We start from the raw sequence: 17,623 nt of genomic DNA, 5'->3' as shown, positions 1-17,623 counted from the left end.
GGGTGATTTCTGCATTTCCAATTGAGGCTCATCTCATAGGGGCTAGTTAGATAGTGGGTGCAGCCCATGGAGGGTAAGCCGAAGCAGGGTGGGGCTTTGCCTCACCCAGGAAGCACAGTGGGTCGGGGAATTCCCTCCTCTAGCCAAGGGAATCCTTGAGGGATTCTGCCCTGAGGAATGATTAACTTCCACCTAGATATTACATTTTCCCACAGTTTTCACAGTGCACAGACCAGGAGATTCCCTGGGTGCCTATGCCCCCAGGACCCTGGGTGTCAACCACAGAACTGAGCAACCATTTTGACAGATAAAGAACTAGCTGCAGGAGTTTTTTTTTTTTTTTTTTTTTAAACCAAGTGGTGCCTGGAATGCCAACGAGACAGAACTTTCCACTCCCCTAGAAAGGGGGCTGAAGCCAGGGAGCTAAGTGGTCTAGAACAGTGGATCCCACTCCCACAGAGCCCAGCAAGCTAAGATTCATTGGCTTGAAATTCTCTCTGCCCGCGCAAGTCTGAGGTCAACTCGGGACACTTGAGCTTGATGAGAGGAGGGGCATCCGCCATTACTGAGGCTTGGTGGGGCAATTTTCCCCTCATAGTGTAAACAAAGTCTCTGGGAAGTTCGAACTGGGCAGAGCTCACAACAGCTTGCCAAAACTTCTATAGCTAGACTGTCTCTACAGGTTACTCCTCACTGGGTAGGGCATCTCTGAAAGAGAGGCAGCAGTCCTAGTCAGGGTCTTATAGATAAAACTCCAGTCTTCCTGTGACAGACCACCTGGGGAAAAGGGCTGCTGTAGGCACAGCTTCAGCAGACTTAAATGTTCCTGCTGGCTGGCTCTGAAGAGAGCAGACAGACTGCCTCCTCAAGTAGGTCCCTGACCTCTGTGCCTCCTAATTGGCCCCTGATCCCTGACCCCTATGACTCCCAGGAAGTTTCGACAGACACCTCATACAGGAGAGCTCCTGCTGGCATCTGATGGGTGCCTCTCTGGGACGAAGCTTCCAGAGGAAGGAACAGTCAGAAATCTTTGCTGTTCTGCAGCCTCCGCTGGTGATACCAAGGTAAACAGGGTCTGGAGTGGACCTCAAGCAAACTCCAGCAAGCATGCAGCAGAGAAGCCTGACTATTAGAAGGAAAACTAACAAACAGAAAGCAATAGCATCAACATCAACAAAAAGGACTTCCACATAGAAACCCTATCTGAAGGTCACCAACATCAAAGACCAGAGGTGGATAAATTTAAAAAGATAAGGAGAAAAAACAGTGCAAAAAAGCTGAAAATTCCAAAAACCAGAATGCCTCCTCTCCTCCAAAGGATCAAAACTCCTTAACAGCAAGGGAACAAAACTAGATGGAGAATGAGTTTGATGAAGTTGGCTTAAAAGGTGGGTAAAAACAAACTCCTCCGAGCTAAAGGAGCATGTCTTAACCCAATGCAAGGAAGTTAAGAACCTTGCAAAAAGGTTAGAGGAATTGCTAACTAGAATAACCAGTTATTAATAGCCTACCAACCAAAAAAAGCCCTGGACCATATGGATTTACAGCCAAATTCTACCACAGCTAGAAAGAGGAGCAGATACCATTCCTTCTGAAACTATTCCAAACAATAGAAAATACAAAAGAGGGATTCCTCCCTGCCTATTTTATGAGGCTAGCATAATTCTGATACCAAAACCCGGCAGAGACGCACACAAAAAAAGAAAATTTCAGGCCAATATCCCTGATGAACATCAATGTGAAAATCCTTAATAAAATACTGGCAAACCAAATCCAGCTGCACATCAAAAAGCTTATCCAACACAATCAAGTTGGCTTCATCCCTCGCATGCAAGGCTGGTTTAACACAAGGAAATCAATAAAAGTAATCCATCATATAAAGAGAAGCAATGACAAAAAATCACATGATTATCTCAATAGATGCAGAAAAGGCCTTTGATAAAATTCAACACCCCTTCATGCTAAAAACTCTCAATAAACTATATATTGATGGCACATATCTCAAAATAATAAGAGCTATTTATGACAAATGCACAGCCAATATTATACTGAATGAGAAAGAGCTGGAAGCATTCCCTTTGAAAACCAGCACAAGACAAGGATGTTCTCTCTCATCACTCCTATTCAACGTAGCACTGGAAGTTCTGGCCAGGGCAATCAGGCAAGGGAAAGAAATAAAGGGTTTCAAATAGGAACAGAAGTAGGCAAATGTCTCTATTTTCAGATGACATGATTGTATATTTAGAAAATCCCATCGTCTCAGCCCAAAATTTTCTTAAGCTGATAAGCAACTTCAGCAAAGTCTCAGGATGCAAAATCAATGTGCAAATATCACAAGCATTCCTATACACCAGTAATATTCAAACAGAGAGCTAAATCATGAGTGAACACCCATTCACAATTGCTACAAAGAGAATAAAATACATAGAAATACAACTTACAAAGTACGTGAAGGACCTCTTCAAGGAGAACTATAAACCATTGCTCAAGGAAATAAGAGAGGGTACAAACAAATGGAAAAACATTCCATGCTCATGGATAGGAAGAATCAATGTCATGAAAATGGCCATACTGCCCAAAGTAATTTATAGATTCAATGCTATCCCCATCAGCTACCATTGACTTTCTTCACAGAATTAGAAAAAAACTACTTTAAATTTCATATGGAACTAAAGAAGAGCACATATAGCCAAGACAATTCTAAGAAAAAAGAAGAAAGCTGGAGGCATAACACTACCTGACTTCATGCTGTACTACAAGGCTACAGTAATCAAAACAGCATGGTACTAGTACCAAAACAGAGGTATAGACCAATGGAACAGAACAAAGGCCTCAGGAATAATGCTACACATCTATAACCATCTGACCTTTGACAAACCTGACAAAAACAAGCAATCAGGAAATGATTCCCTATTTAATAAATGGGGTTGGCAAAACTGGCCAGCAATAGGCAGAAAACTGAAATTGGACCCCTTCCTAACATGTTACACAAAAATTAATTCAAATGGATTAAAGACTTAAACTTAAGACTTAAAATCATACAAACCTAGAAGAAAATCTAGGCAATACCATTGAGCACATAGGCATGGGCAAAGACTTCTTGACAAAAACATCAAAAGCAATGGCAACAAAAGCCTAAATTAACAAATAGGATCTAATGAACTAAAGAGCTTCTGCACAGCAAAAGAAACTATCATCATAGTGGCAACTACAGAATAGGAGAAAGTTTTTGCAGTGTATCCATCTGACAAAGGGCTAGTATTCAGAAACTACAAGGAACTTAAACAAAAAAACAAACAACACCATCAAAAAGTAGGCGAAGAATATGAACAGACAACTTACCAAAAGAAGACATTTATGTGGCCAACAAACATATGAAAATAAGCTCATCATCACTGGTGATAAGAGAAATGCAAATCAAAACCAAAATGGGAAACCATTTTATGCCAGTTAGAATGACCATCATTAAAAAGTCAGGAAACAACAGATGCTGGAGAGGATTTAGAGAAACAGGAAGACTTTTACACTGTTGATGAGAGTGTAAATTAGTTCAACCATTGTGGAAGATAATGTGGCAATTATCCCAGAATCTAGAACCAGAAATACCATTTGACCCAGCAATCCTATTACTTGGTATATACCCAGAGGATTATAAATCATAATACTGGAAAGACACATGCACATGTATGTTTATTGCAGCACTGTTCACAATAGCAAAGAGTTGGAACCAACCCAAATGCCCGTCAATGATAGGCTGGACAAACAAAATGTGGCACATATACAACATGGAATACTAGGGAGCCATAAAGAAGGATGAGTTCATGTCATGTGTTTCCAGATAACATGATTGTATATTTAGAAAACCCCATTGTCTCAGCCCAAAATTTCCTTAATCTGATAAGCAACTTCAGCAAGCATGAACCTGGAAACTATTATTCTCAACAAACTAACATAGGAACAGAAAACCAAAGACTACATGTTCTCACTCATAAGCAAGAGTTAAACAGTGAGAACAGGTGGACATGAGGGGTGGGGGAACATCACACACCAGGGCATGTGGGTGGTGAAGGGCTAGGAGAGGGATAGTATTAGGAGAAATACCTAATGTATGACAGGTTGATAGATGCAGCAAACCACCCTGACACGTGTATACCAATGTAACAAACCTACACATTCTGCACATGTATCCCAGAACTAAAAGTAGAATTTAAAAAATTTTGCAAAACACAAAAAATTAAAAATAGCATTAAAGATAAAGAAGTGCATCTTCTTTAAAAAATGAATAAATTCTGTGCAGTACTTATAGGAGTATTAAAGAAAATGAAAAGTAGTTTTATATTATATGTGCCTCAATATTGAGAATAATAGAAAACATTTGAAAGTAAAAATAAGGCTATCTATTAAGAAATAATGTAGGAAAAATTAAAATCTATGACCAAATAAACATTTTTAGTAGAAAATATGTCTAATACAAAGTAATCAAATTCTCTCACCTAGTAGAATATCACTTTTCTCCCCTGCAATCTGCAGGGGGAGTATAAAACAAATAGAAGCAATATTCACTCAGAGACAAATGAAAAGATGAGCAAACAATCAAAATCCATCCAACAGTTGAGAGGGAACGCATGACATAAAATTAGGTGCAAATATCAACAGATGAGAAAATGGACATCAAAGGAGAAGGAGACACCGTAGCACACAGATCATCCTTTTGTATTTTGCAACATGCCTCACAAAAACTGTGAAATACCCATAGAAATTAAATATAAAGTGTCATTGAAAAGCAAGAGATGTACATTGGGGGAAAGACAGTCTCTTCAGTAAATGCTACTGGATATTCATAGGCAGAAGGATGAAACTAGAACCTATGTCTCACCAAACACAAAAATCAAATCAAAATGAATTATACGCTTAAGTGTAAGACCTGAAATTACTAGGAGAAAACAATGGAAAAATCCTTTAGAGAATTAGTCTGGGCAAAGATTTTTTTTCAGTAAGACTTGAAAAGCACAGACAACAGCAGCAAAAAATGACAAATGGAATAATGTTAAGCTAAAAAGCTGCACTGCAAAGGAACTATCAACAAAGTAAAGAAAATATTTGCAAACTGCCTATCTAATGAGAGATTAATAACCAGCATATATAAGGAAGTTGAACAACTCAATACCAAAAACAAAACCCACAAATAGTCCAATTTAAAAATGACCTAACTAGACATTTCTCGAAAGAATGCATACAAATAGACAATACATACATGAAAAAATGTTCAACATCACTAACAATCAGGGAAATGCAAATCAAAACCACAATGAGGTATTATGTTCTACTGGTTAAAATGGCTACTACAAAAAGGTAAAAAGATAAAGGTGAGCAAAGATGTGGGAAAAAATGAACCCATTTACACTGTTAATGGGAAAGTAAATTAGCACAGACATTATAGAAACATTATGGAGTTTCCTCAATAAACTAAAAATAAAACTACCATATGATCCAGCAATCCCACTACTGGATATATATAAATATATTGAAAAGAAGGAAATCAGTATACTGAAGAGGTATCTGCACTTTCACGTTTATTGCAGCACTATTTACAATAGCCAAGATATGAAATCAACCTAAATGTTCATCAATAAATAAATGGATAAACATGAATATAAAGAAACATACAATGGAATCTTATTCAACCATAAATAAACACAATTCTGTCATTTGTACCAACATGGAAGAGCCTGGAGGATGTTATGTTAAGTGAAATAAGCGAAGCACAGAAAGACAATTGTATGCTTGCACTTGTAAATGGGAGTCTGAAAAAAAGATCTCATGGAGGAAGTGAGTAGAAAGATGGGTACCACATGCTGGGAAGGGTAGTGGGGAGAAAAAGAGAGATAGAATAACGGGTAGAAAAATATAGTTATATAAGATTGAACAAGTTCTAGTGTTAGATAACACTGTTGGGTGACTAGAAAGTAATGCCAACACCCACAATTACATTTGCACAAACCTAACTTCAAGAGAGAATTCTGAATCTTTTGTACACAAAAAATGATGAGATCAATTCTTTCCAAAAGAATTAACCACTAATTCAACAAGTTTATACTAAAATTTACTAGGAATACATAGTGAGTGCCAACAAGTATAAAAACTTGGAAAACCCAGATTAACTAGGGTTATTACCTGTGAAATAACCACAAATCTATACTAATTAAGACATTTTTATTCATAAATGTTTAAATAAAGAGATATAACACAAATGTTTAATCCATGGGAATTGGTACGTAATAAAAAGTGTCCTTTGTTTTAATTGGTGGAAAAATAAACTATATGATCATCAAATCTGGCACAATTGACTGATAATTTACTGTCTTCAGCAACCAGAAGCATAACTTTAGATGAATTAATTAAATATCTAAACATAGAAGCTTTAAATGGATGAAAATAAAAATCATGAAATTATTGCTGACTTACAAAGAAAAATATTTTCATAATATATGTAACTACATAGAAAGGTACTAAATATCAAGAAAAGAACAAAAAAAAAGCACAATAAAATACAGGATAGGATTGTAATGGTATCCATGAAAGATTAAATAAAATAATCAAGAAATATGAACAAAAGCTTAACACCATAGATAATTACAAAAGCACAAATTAAGCACTAAACTGATTTTCCCTTTATTGGATTGGCAAATATTAAAATAACAATATTTTTGTTAGTGAAATGAGCAGTGATATGCTTTTGTGGGACTGTGAACTGCTAATAATTTTTTAACAGAATATAGTTGTATCTGTTGAAATTAAAATATAAATACCTTTGAAATCAGCACTTCTGCTTCTGAAAGTCTATCCTACAGAAATGTTTGCATCTAAACTCAAAGATGTATATTTAAAGATAATAATCAGTAGCAACCAAAAATGTGGGAGCAGATTTAGTTTGTCTCTATGGGAGTGCTTCAAAAAACTATGTTACCCAATATCATACATAGATATGCAGACATACAACACATTACAAATAGATGTTATGTTGACATGAATGTACCCCAGACATATGTTTAAGAGTAAAAAGTAATACATATGCAGACAACATCAGAGATGGAAAGAATCTCCTAAATGACTGAGATGGGAAGTCCACTGTTGCACCAGCCCTCAATATTTGCCACTGGCCATAGAAGATGGAGCTAGGATACAGAGGTATCTCGATGAAGAGGCATACCTTGCATAATTTAATTTTGTAAACTAAATTAAAAGTGACATATTAAGTACAGCATTCTAAGAAAGTCTTTTTTTCTAGATTATAGAGAATTCAGAGGGGTACTTAAGAAACATAATCCCAAATCTTAGTCTAAGTACTTATCTGTTTTACCTTTCTTCCCCAAGAAAATGTATGTTTCTCTTATTAAGGTAAGCTGAGTTTTTTTTACACGAAGAAGGTAGAGGGCGTTGCTAAATAACGAATGAATGAATGCATGGATGAATGGATGGATGGATGAATAACTTTAACTTTCAGTATTTACATTTTTTTCAGACATTTTTGTCTCACTCACAGCCACTCCTTACACTTCAACTGCTTATAAACTTCACTTTCCATCTGGTTAACCAGGAGCAATTTTGCAATGCTGCACATGAACAAACCTAGTATTTCACACTCTAAAGATAAAAATATTTAGATTCACAATTTATCCCTCAGTCCTGCTTGGTCACCAGTTACCTAACATAAATCCTAACCTAACTAATTAATTAATTAGTTTCTTGCCAATCATTCTGAAAATGCATATTCCAATTTAATATTAATAATTCAATGAGTTTGATACTGTAAAAATTAAAAAACTAAAAATTAACATGGATTACATGCTTACTATCTGCTTTAATTCTCACAACAACATCATAAATAGCTTCTGTTGTTTTATTTATAAGGGAACTGAAGTCCACATACATTAATAAATGTAAATGTGGCATGTGGTAAAATATATGCAATACTTCATCCAATGATTTGGATGTGATTTATTAGCATAAAAATTCAGGTGTGGTGACAGAGGAATAATATATTTTGGGTTAAACAAAATTTACTCTTGCCCTATATTTTATATCTCACAGGCAGCAAAGAGATTCAGAGAGGAAGAAGAAAAAGTGTTAAATCCAAGAAAACTAAAATCATTACTACTTCCATAATCTAAAGAATAATGCTATGCTTAATTTTCACTTGCCTCTTGCTTCTTCATGCCTCTTGCTTATAATTGTTATGTGTTAATTATAAAATTTAAAACTTTTGGGCAATATATTCTGCAAATGCTTGACAACAATTAAAATTTTATTGCATCAAGTTCGTTAAGCAAATCCTATCGGACTGTGGGTTTATTGTCAATTTTAACTTGTTCAAGTGTTTCAATTACAATTCCATTTTGAACTGTAATAAGGTGGCTGATAAATGACAATGGCTAACAACTGCTATTAAAACTATCCAGGGCAGAACTCCGTAAATGTAGAACAATTAGAGTTACAAATGATAGTAGCAATATGCTATTATCTTCACATTCAATTGATTTAGTACAGCATTTTAACAGTTCTACCAAAAAAATGCTTCCCTTGTTTTCAATGGTTTAGGCCACTTTTTTGAACCAATTTTTCTTATTTTTTTGATTCAGTGGTTACATGGGCAGAGTTGTTACATTTATTCTTTTTTTTTTTTTTTTCTAGAGACAGAGTCTCACTGTTACCCAGGATAGAGTGCAGTGGCGCAATCTCCACTCACAGCAACCTCAGCCTCCCAGTTTTAAACCCAACTCCTGCCTAAGCCTTGCCAGTAGCTGTGATTACAGGTTCATGCCACCACACTGGGCTAATTTTTGTACTTTTTGGAGAGACAGGGTTTCACCATAATGGCCAGGCTGGCCTCAAACTCCTGACCTCAAATGATCTGCCCACCTCGGCCTCCCAAAGTGCTGAATATACAGGAATAAGTCACTGCACCTGGCCATTACATTTATTTCTAAAGAGGAATATTCAGAGTTAAGATTTTGAGGAGTGAATATCAAATAATGTGAAGTATTTATGAGTTATTGACTTTGCTATGTGTAACAGGACATGGAGGTTAAGACTCAAGGTAAACAATTTTGTTTAGGTAATTGTTAAACAACATGACTAACAATGATTTTGATATTTTTCTTCCAACTTCCAAACCTGTGAATTAGAAAAAACAAAATCACTTAAGTGCTTAATTACTTTTTTCTCTTTCTTAAAAATGTGCCTATGTTGACTTAATTTCCTCATTTGTAAATTGGAGAATATACCTCACAAAGTTGTTAAGAAGCATCAAAGATAATAATGCTTAGCATTTGCCTGGTATGCGGTAAGAGCTCAGTAAATGATAGCAATCATTATTACTGTGGATATTCAATACTGATTACATCTTTAATTGAAATAAAATGACTTTTAATTCGCATTTTAAAAATGTAACTATTTTAATACACCCTTCACACTCAGTGGAAAATACAGATATCACAGTGTTTTCAAAATCTAAAACTGCAATTTGTCATGTTTCCTTAGCCAGGGAATTAGGCTAAACATTAAGGAAACTACAGTATCCTGAACATTTATATTATACTTAATAAAGAAAATGGTACTTAGACTTGCATAGATACTCAGCAATGCATTTATTTTTTTCATAAAGCTCTCATCAATGATTTGCTTAGAAATATTTATAACGTGTTTAAAAACGATTTGACCTCCTCCATCCAGCTAGATCACTAAAAGGGTTTGAGTCTAGGGCTTTCTTCAGAGAAACTGCTCACACTTTAATAAATGTCTCCTTTGCTGAAGTATGACTTAAAATATAGCCACTTTTAGACAGCCTCATTTTTGAAAAAGTAATAAAAATTTGAGAAAGGCTTTCAAGAAAGGATTCTTGAAACAGGACAGATCACTGGGTATTAAATAAAAACTATTTAACGGAGAAAATCACCTACCTCTCTTCTGCTGAGACAATTTTTCCATGGTCCTTCAATTGTAACTTAAAACTTTTAAAGTTTTGAAAGACATATTGGGTTTGAAATTAATTTCCTTTAAAAAGCACATACATGTTGAAGTATGTTTTATCACTAAAAGTAAGTCAGTAATATTAAATTATTTTATACAAAAATATCTTCTCAGAATAATGGAAGCAAATCTAAAATAAATTTTAAGAACCTTAGTAAAATTGTCCAATGACTTTTAATAGCATGGGGAATCTTTTGCTGGTTGCTGAAGCTTGAATAATGCTTAAAATTACTCAAAACCTAACAGTTATTTTGTGGGATGAGTTTATAAACCATTTTTTACTTTAAATCATATTATGGATTTTAAAGTTTTGAATAGCTCCCAAGCTCAGTGATTTTGTACCTCAACTCAGAAACCGTCTAAGAAGACTGAAAGCTTTATCAAACTGAGATTGTTCAGAGATTTATCCTGAGATAAAATCCAAATAAGTTTAGCTTATATACAATTTTTTGCTCCTGTGTATTTTCTTTTGATTAGTTTTTTGTGCATGCACATCCATGTAACTTCTAAACATTTCATGTAACTACATTATCTCTGTTTACATATTTATATTAAACTAATATTTATGTCAAGATATATGAGCAAAAAAACAAGTCAATCTTAACTGAAAATGGATAGCATCAGATTATGGAAAAAATAATGGAGCCTTATGAAAACTATTGGTCAAAATTTTCAAAAAGACAGCATGCTAAATAATTACCTGCTAATTCTAGTTTAATTAAAATCAGAAATAAAACTCTAAGTAGATATTTTCAGTATGGCCTTGGTGGCGTCTAACTAACAAAATAACTTTAAAAAACTAAATGTTCAGCAAAATAACTTTAGCTTCATTTTATGTTCACATATTTTGAAAATATTTTACTATAAACATATTATAATGAACTCCATATTTTTAGTATGGCTGAATGCAGGATGTGCAGATTTGCTACACAGGTAAACCTGTGCCATGGTGGTTTGCTGCACCTAACAACGATTTACCTAAGAATTAAACCCAGCAGGCAGTAGCTCTTTTCTCTAATGCTCTCTTCTCACTCACCCACCCACAACAGGCCCCCATAAGTGCCTCTCCCCTGCCAGCATCCATGTGTTCTCACTGTTCAGTTCCCACTTGTAAGAGATAACATGCCGTGTTTAGTTTTATATTCCTGCATCAGTTTGCTGGGGATAATTGCTTCCATCGTCACCCATGTTCCTGCAAAAGACATGATCTTGTTCCTTTTTGTGGCTGCATAGTATTTCATGGTGTATATATACCACATTTTCTTTATCCAGTCTATCACTGATGGGCATTTGTGTTGATTCCACATCTTTACTATTGTGAAGAGTGCTGCAGTGAACATACATGTGCAAGTATATTTGCAATAGAATGATTCATATTCCTTTGGGTATATAACCAGTTATGATATTGCTGGATCAAGTGGTATGTCCATTTCTAAATCTTTGAGGAATGGCCACTCCTTGTCTTCCACAATAGTTGAACTAATTTACATTCCCACCAGCAATGTAAAAGCACTTGTATTTCTCCACAACCTCACCAACATTTGTTATTTCTTGACTTTTTAATAATCACCATTCTGACTGACATGAGATAATATCTCATTATGGTTTTGATTTGCATTTCTCTAAAGATCAGTGATGTTGAGCTTTTTCTTACATGAATGTATTTTTTTGAAAAGTGTCTGTTCATATTCTTTGTTCACTTTTTAATGAGATTGTTTGTTTTCTTGTAAATTTGTTTAAGTTTCTTATAGATTCTGGATATTAGACCCTTGTCAGATGGATAGTTTGCAAAAAAATTACCCCATTCTGTAAGTTGTCTGTTCACTCTGATGATTTCTTTTGCTGAGCAGAGGCGCCTTAGCTTAATTAGATCCCATTTGCCCATTTTTGCTTTTGTTGTAATTGCTTTTGGTGATTTCATCATAAAATATTATCCCATGCCTATGTCCTAAATTGTATTGCCTACATTTTCTTGAAGGGTTTTCATAGTTTTGGATTTCACACTTAAGTCTTTAATCCATCATGACTTAATTTTTGTATAAGGTGTAAGAAAGATATCCAGTTTCCATTTTCTGCATATTGCTAGCCAGTTGTCCCAGAACCATTTATTGAACAGGGAATCCCTTCCCCATTGCTTGTTTATGTCAGATTTGTCAATAATCACATAGTTGTAGATGTGTGGTTTTAAGAAATAATCTCTTAAAGATGGCAGGAGACACCATGGACCTGGGTCCTGAAACAGGAGGTGGAAAAAGCCTCCCTCAACCAGCAACACCCTACCTAGCATAGGAGAAACAGCTTTCTGCTTTTTATGAACTTTCTGATTTTGAGGTCTATTTATTATAGCTGTTTAGATGATCCTAAATAATACAGACATCTTTACAAACACCAGATAATTTAATTCAACTTCATTAAATCACTGAAGTCAGTTAAATGAGTGCTAGAATGTGCAGGAAAAAGAAGCTGTCATGCAGCTCATCATCAGCATGGGCAATGTTGAGCATGGAATAGAAGGCTGAAGGAGTCACACTCAGCAGGACACCAGGAGGCAGGGATCAATAAGGCACTTGAAGTAATGCTCCCCTTCTGCAAGCCCCTAGCAGAGGTCAAAGGGGAGCCCCAAGACATCTGCTTCTGGCAGTCTTTCCTCTCCTACTTCCCCACACAATCATAGCCTCTCCAGTTCGGTCTTCTTTAAGGATATCAGGATATACTTAATTATGCTCTGTTGTTCATGCTCCTTTCAGGCACCAAAGAAAGTTTTGGCATTCCAATCTCTCTGTGACTCTGTACATCACTATTTTTCCAGAAACCATTAACATCATGTCCATCCTGGCCACCTTTTACTGTGTCTCCTAATGTAGTAGATGCTCTTGCTGCTCCTGCCAAGACCCTTTCTGTGATTTTCCTGTGGTCTCCAGGGTATGGGTATCCAGCGACTTGAAAGGAAAGATGAGGCACTGTGGTAGTTAGTGAGGTGGAGGGACTGGAGGGTGGACTTGAGTGCCATCAGCTGGCAACTTCAATATGAATACTCAAAAGGATCATTGATATGCATGATATTTGCCTTAAAACAAAAAGCATTTAAGATCTATAAAGGAATTACTTATATGTATCCAGGGAAATCAAATATTAAAGATCCACAAAGAGGTCAAAAGGCTTGTCCAGGGGATTTAAAACATAAGGGAACTTTTAGCGAGTGGAGATTTTTAGCTTTCAGACTTAATGACATAAAATAGTAATAATTAAAGAAGGCCTGGTTTCCTCACCAACCCTCATTGTCTCTCTTTGATGCAGTGGTTTATCACATTCCCAGGAGGCTTTCATCTGCCTTTGATTATTTCAGTTCTGATTCTTTGTGATTCTCTTCAAAATATGACTCTTTTCATAATTTTTTGGTGATTTTAATATCCACATTTAAGGATCTCCTAACATCCTGCACTATAAGTTCTTCAACCCCTTCTTATCCAATAATGGAGTCTCCCGACATGCAGCTGCCCTTCCCTGCCAAGGCCATTGTCATGGAATTTATGTCCAAGGTAACTTGCCATGATCCCTGCTTCCCAATTTTTCTCCTGTTTCTAATTGCTCCGGCACTCTGGTTCTCTGGCCGCAACAATCTTTCAGTGCTACCAAGATGTAAATCTTCTTATCCTACAAAATTCTTACATCCTCTCATCTCCCCACCCTAACCCTCATATACTCTTAACATCCTAACGTTTTACAACCATTCTTGCCACTTTCCTGTATAAACTCTCAAATTTTTGCCTTCTTTTTCTTGTTACCCTTACTTTATGCTAATGCAACCTTTATAACTTGAAATTTCTACTTGTTCCATATTTGCACCATGAAACTGAATCTGGCCAGGGAAACAAAACAAAACCAAAATTAACCAAATAAAAATGTTCTGACTGCAAAGCCTCCCCAGTACTGCTTGGGAAGAACAGTGTATGTTATCAGTCTATTAGTTCTCCTCTCTCCCAGAAGATACATTGTTTTCTTGCTGCTTTTCAAATTACCTATACTCCACTCCCGACCCCTTTATCACTGTCTCCTGGTAAACTTGATTTCTACTTCACTGAGGAAAGCAAAGCAATTGTTATCATTTTGTGCTATGCATGGTATAAGTGTTTTGTTATACTATTATTTATTTATATACCATTTATGAATCACTTTTAACCATAAATGTTCAAACTAAATAAAACTTGGAAAAATATAAGTGCTTTATAGTAGCATTTATTTTTTCAAGATCACGTTCTCATTTGTTTACAGACTGCTGATTTTTTTCCCATGCAGTTTGAAGCTCTCTCATTTTACTAGATTCTATTATTGGTTCTAAGAATGATTTTCAGTTGATTTCCTTAAGTTTTTCAGTTAGACAAGCATATATTTTCTTTTTTTTCCCCCATTTATTTATTTTATTGCATTTTAGGTTTTGGGGTACATGTGAAGAACATGCAAAATTGTTGCATAGGTACACACGTGGCAGTGTGATTTGCTGCCTTCCTCCCCATCACCTACATCTGGCATTTCTTTCCTTGCTATCTCTCCCCAGCTCCCCACCCCCAACTGTCCCTCCCCTATTTCCCCCCAACTGACCCCAGTGTGTAGTGCTCCCCTCCCTGTGTCCATGTGTTCTCAATGTTCAACACCCACCTATGAGTGAGAACATGTGGTGTTTGATCTTCTGCTCTTCTGTCAGTTTGCTGAGAATGATGGTTTCCAGGTTCATCCGTGTCCCTACAAAGGACCCAAACTCATCGTTTTTGATGGCTGCATAATATTCCATGGTGTATATGTGCCACATTTTCCCTATCCAGCCTATTGTCGATGGGCATTTGGGTTGGCTCCAGGTCTTTGCTATTGTAAACAGTGCTGCAATGAACATTCGTGTGCACATGTCCTTATAGTAGAACGATTTGTAATCCTTTGGATATATACCCAGTAATGGGGTTGCTGGGTCAAATGGAATTTCTATTTCTAGGTCCTTGAGGAATCGCCACACTGTCTTCCACAATTGTTGAACTAATTTACACTCCCACCAACAGTGCAAAAGTGTTCCTATTTCTCCACATACTCTTCAGCCTCTGTTGTCTCCAGATTTTTTAATGATCGCCATTCTAACTGGCGTGAGATGGTATCTCTATGTAGTTTTGATTTGCATTTCTCTGGCAAGCATATATTTTCATACAGTTTATCTTTTCTTCCAATAGTTGTTATTTTTCTCCTTGCTTCCTTACTGTGAATAGAACCTCTCACACTAACAAGCATTTATTCTTGCTTTGATCCAATTTTTCTGAAAATACTGTAATAACTTCAGTGTAATTCTTTGTTTCCTGTTCACATAGAGGAATGTGCTTTATGTATTTAGCCATATTATTATATTTGTATTTGCACAGATGTATTGAATGAATCCTGAATTTCATCAAATCCATTTCTAATGTCAACACTCCTTTGCAATCTCCCTGCCAAACTGCAGGAGGTTCCATGGTAGCCCACAAGGAGATCCAAAGGTATGCCTGAAATCAAGACATTGCAGAGCTAACTATGACCAAACAGAAGAGAAAAGACAGACAAAGGTGGGGTGAAACTCTTGGAGATGGTGAGGAGGAGCAAAAAAACAAGGAGGAGAAGCCGCGCAGCCGAGACAAGCGGATCCTGGCCCAGGAGGCCTGGGAGAAAACGCAGGAGAAGCAGCAAATGGGAAGGTTCTGGGAGAAAGCATCCACCACGTGCCAGGAGATTGTGGAGGACTCAACAGAAAGCTGGATACACTCAGGGAGCATTCAACATTCCAAGTCATTTGAACCAAGTCCCTCCTCAGCCTGGGTGTGGAGACGCATTTACCTTCAAGAGCAGAAGGCCATGTCCAGGTTATGCTTCCTCCCTTTAGTATTTTCTGCAAACATTGTTTTATACAGGCCCTTATATCTTTTGCTACAACAGTGTTATTTCAAAGTTGTGTCCCCTTATTCTGGAGCTTGATTGTAGTAAAGCTGTTCTTTTACTCAGTTTAGAATTCTTGGTAACTCATATAAAATACACCATTTTAGTTTAGATGAAAAGCTTTGAAAGTTTATCTAGAGGTAAAGGCCATCATCCTGGAAAAATGTATTTAACCCCATTTCTATCTAACCCTTTGAGGCCAGCCAGAGATCTTCGCCTGAATGAGAGGGGCTCCTGAGAAGAAGGAGCTAATGCCAACTTGGCCTATAATGTGCAGACCCCCTTAGGACCCCGTGTGGGTGCCCTTCCACTCTCTCTTCAGCATTGGGTTTATGGGGTTTCTTGTAGGTCCTGGGAAACCACCTTTGACTCTGTGGACCTCAGATTACCTCCTCTTCCACCTGGCCAGTGAAAGACTCAGCCTCGGTGGCAGGGCAACCACTCAAAGTGAGGATGGAATACTTACCTTACTCCTTTCTGAGCCTGATTCATGGAAATTCCAGACACTTCTAATGGGTAATGCCATGGAAGGCAGAGCTAATTACCTTTCTTTGTAATGGAGCCCAGACACAGCTTATCTCAACCCTCAGCTTGGGGCTCCAAGCAGTCTCTCATGTTACTCTGAGTTGCCACATCACATGGGACCTGTCTGGCAATCCTGCTCTAAAGACACCTGAGGGGTGACAAGACCAGAGCCCAGCCCCAGCACAAACAGACCTGGGTGCAGTCAAATGGGAGTGCCCATGTGCTTGGGCCCCGAATCTCTAAGGGCTTACAAGTTCCCCCTGATGAGGATCAAACTGCATATGCAGAGAAGTTTGCTCTGTTGATGAATATTTAAAGAATAATAAAGTCAGAAGATAAAAACCACGTGTTGAGTGTGGGGCTGTTTTATGTAAACTACAGAATAAAGAGAAGTTACTATATTTTATTTTGTTTTAAGTAAAAAAAAAACAAAAACAAAAACAAAAATTTTTTTGATACTGTAACAGGAAGAATTTGAGTCATTTTCTAGTATTTTACCAAATTCTTCATTCTGAAATAAAAACTACTTGGCTGTATTCCCTGCCATAGCATCTTTTGCCACCTATAGCTGGAATTATGTGTTGTCTTGGAGCTGTTGTACATTTAAGAATAAACTTTTTAAATAAAAAAAAAAAAAAAAAGCAAAGTGTTAAAGAGTACATATAACAGGCTTTTATGTAGAAAACAGAGTAGGGAAGTAAGAAAGAATATACACACAGACACACTGTTATGTTTACAAAAGAACCATAGGAAGACTAAACCAGAAACAAATAATGTGATTGCACAATGGATAGGATAGGAACGAGAACAGGTAAAGGGGATGAGAAAGGAGTTAACTTTTATATAACTTTTTATATAGTTTTGACTTTTAAGCCATGATAAAGTCATACATATTTAAAAAATAAAATTAAAAAGGACAAAATAGTCTAATTTGAACACAAAGAGAAATAAATGAACTCAACTATACAACCAACTGATAGCCACACAGAAACTGATTTTGAACACAGTGCCCTGACCAAATATATTTCGTGGGATATAGTTTAACTGCAAAAAAAGAACTAAAAAAAATTTAAATTTTACTCTGTATTTTGTTGTTGGTTATGGTGCTGGTATAGTAATCCTA

Source organism: Cebus imitator, unplaced genomic scaffold, assembly GCF_001604975.1.
Source record: "Cebus imitator isolate Cc_AM_T3 unplaced genomic scaffold, Cebus_imitator-1.0 Scaffold374, whole genome shotgun sequence".
NCBI classification, from domain to species: domain Eukaryota; kingdom Metazoa; phylum Chordata; class Mammalia; order Primates; family Cebidae; genus Cebus; species Cebus imitator.
Note: the sequence above shows the minus strand (reverse complement) of the source record.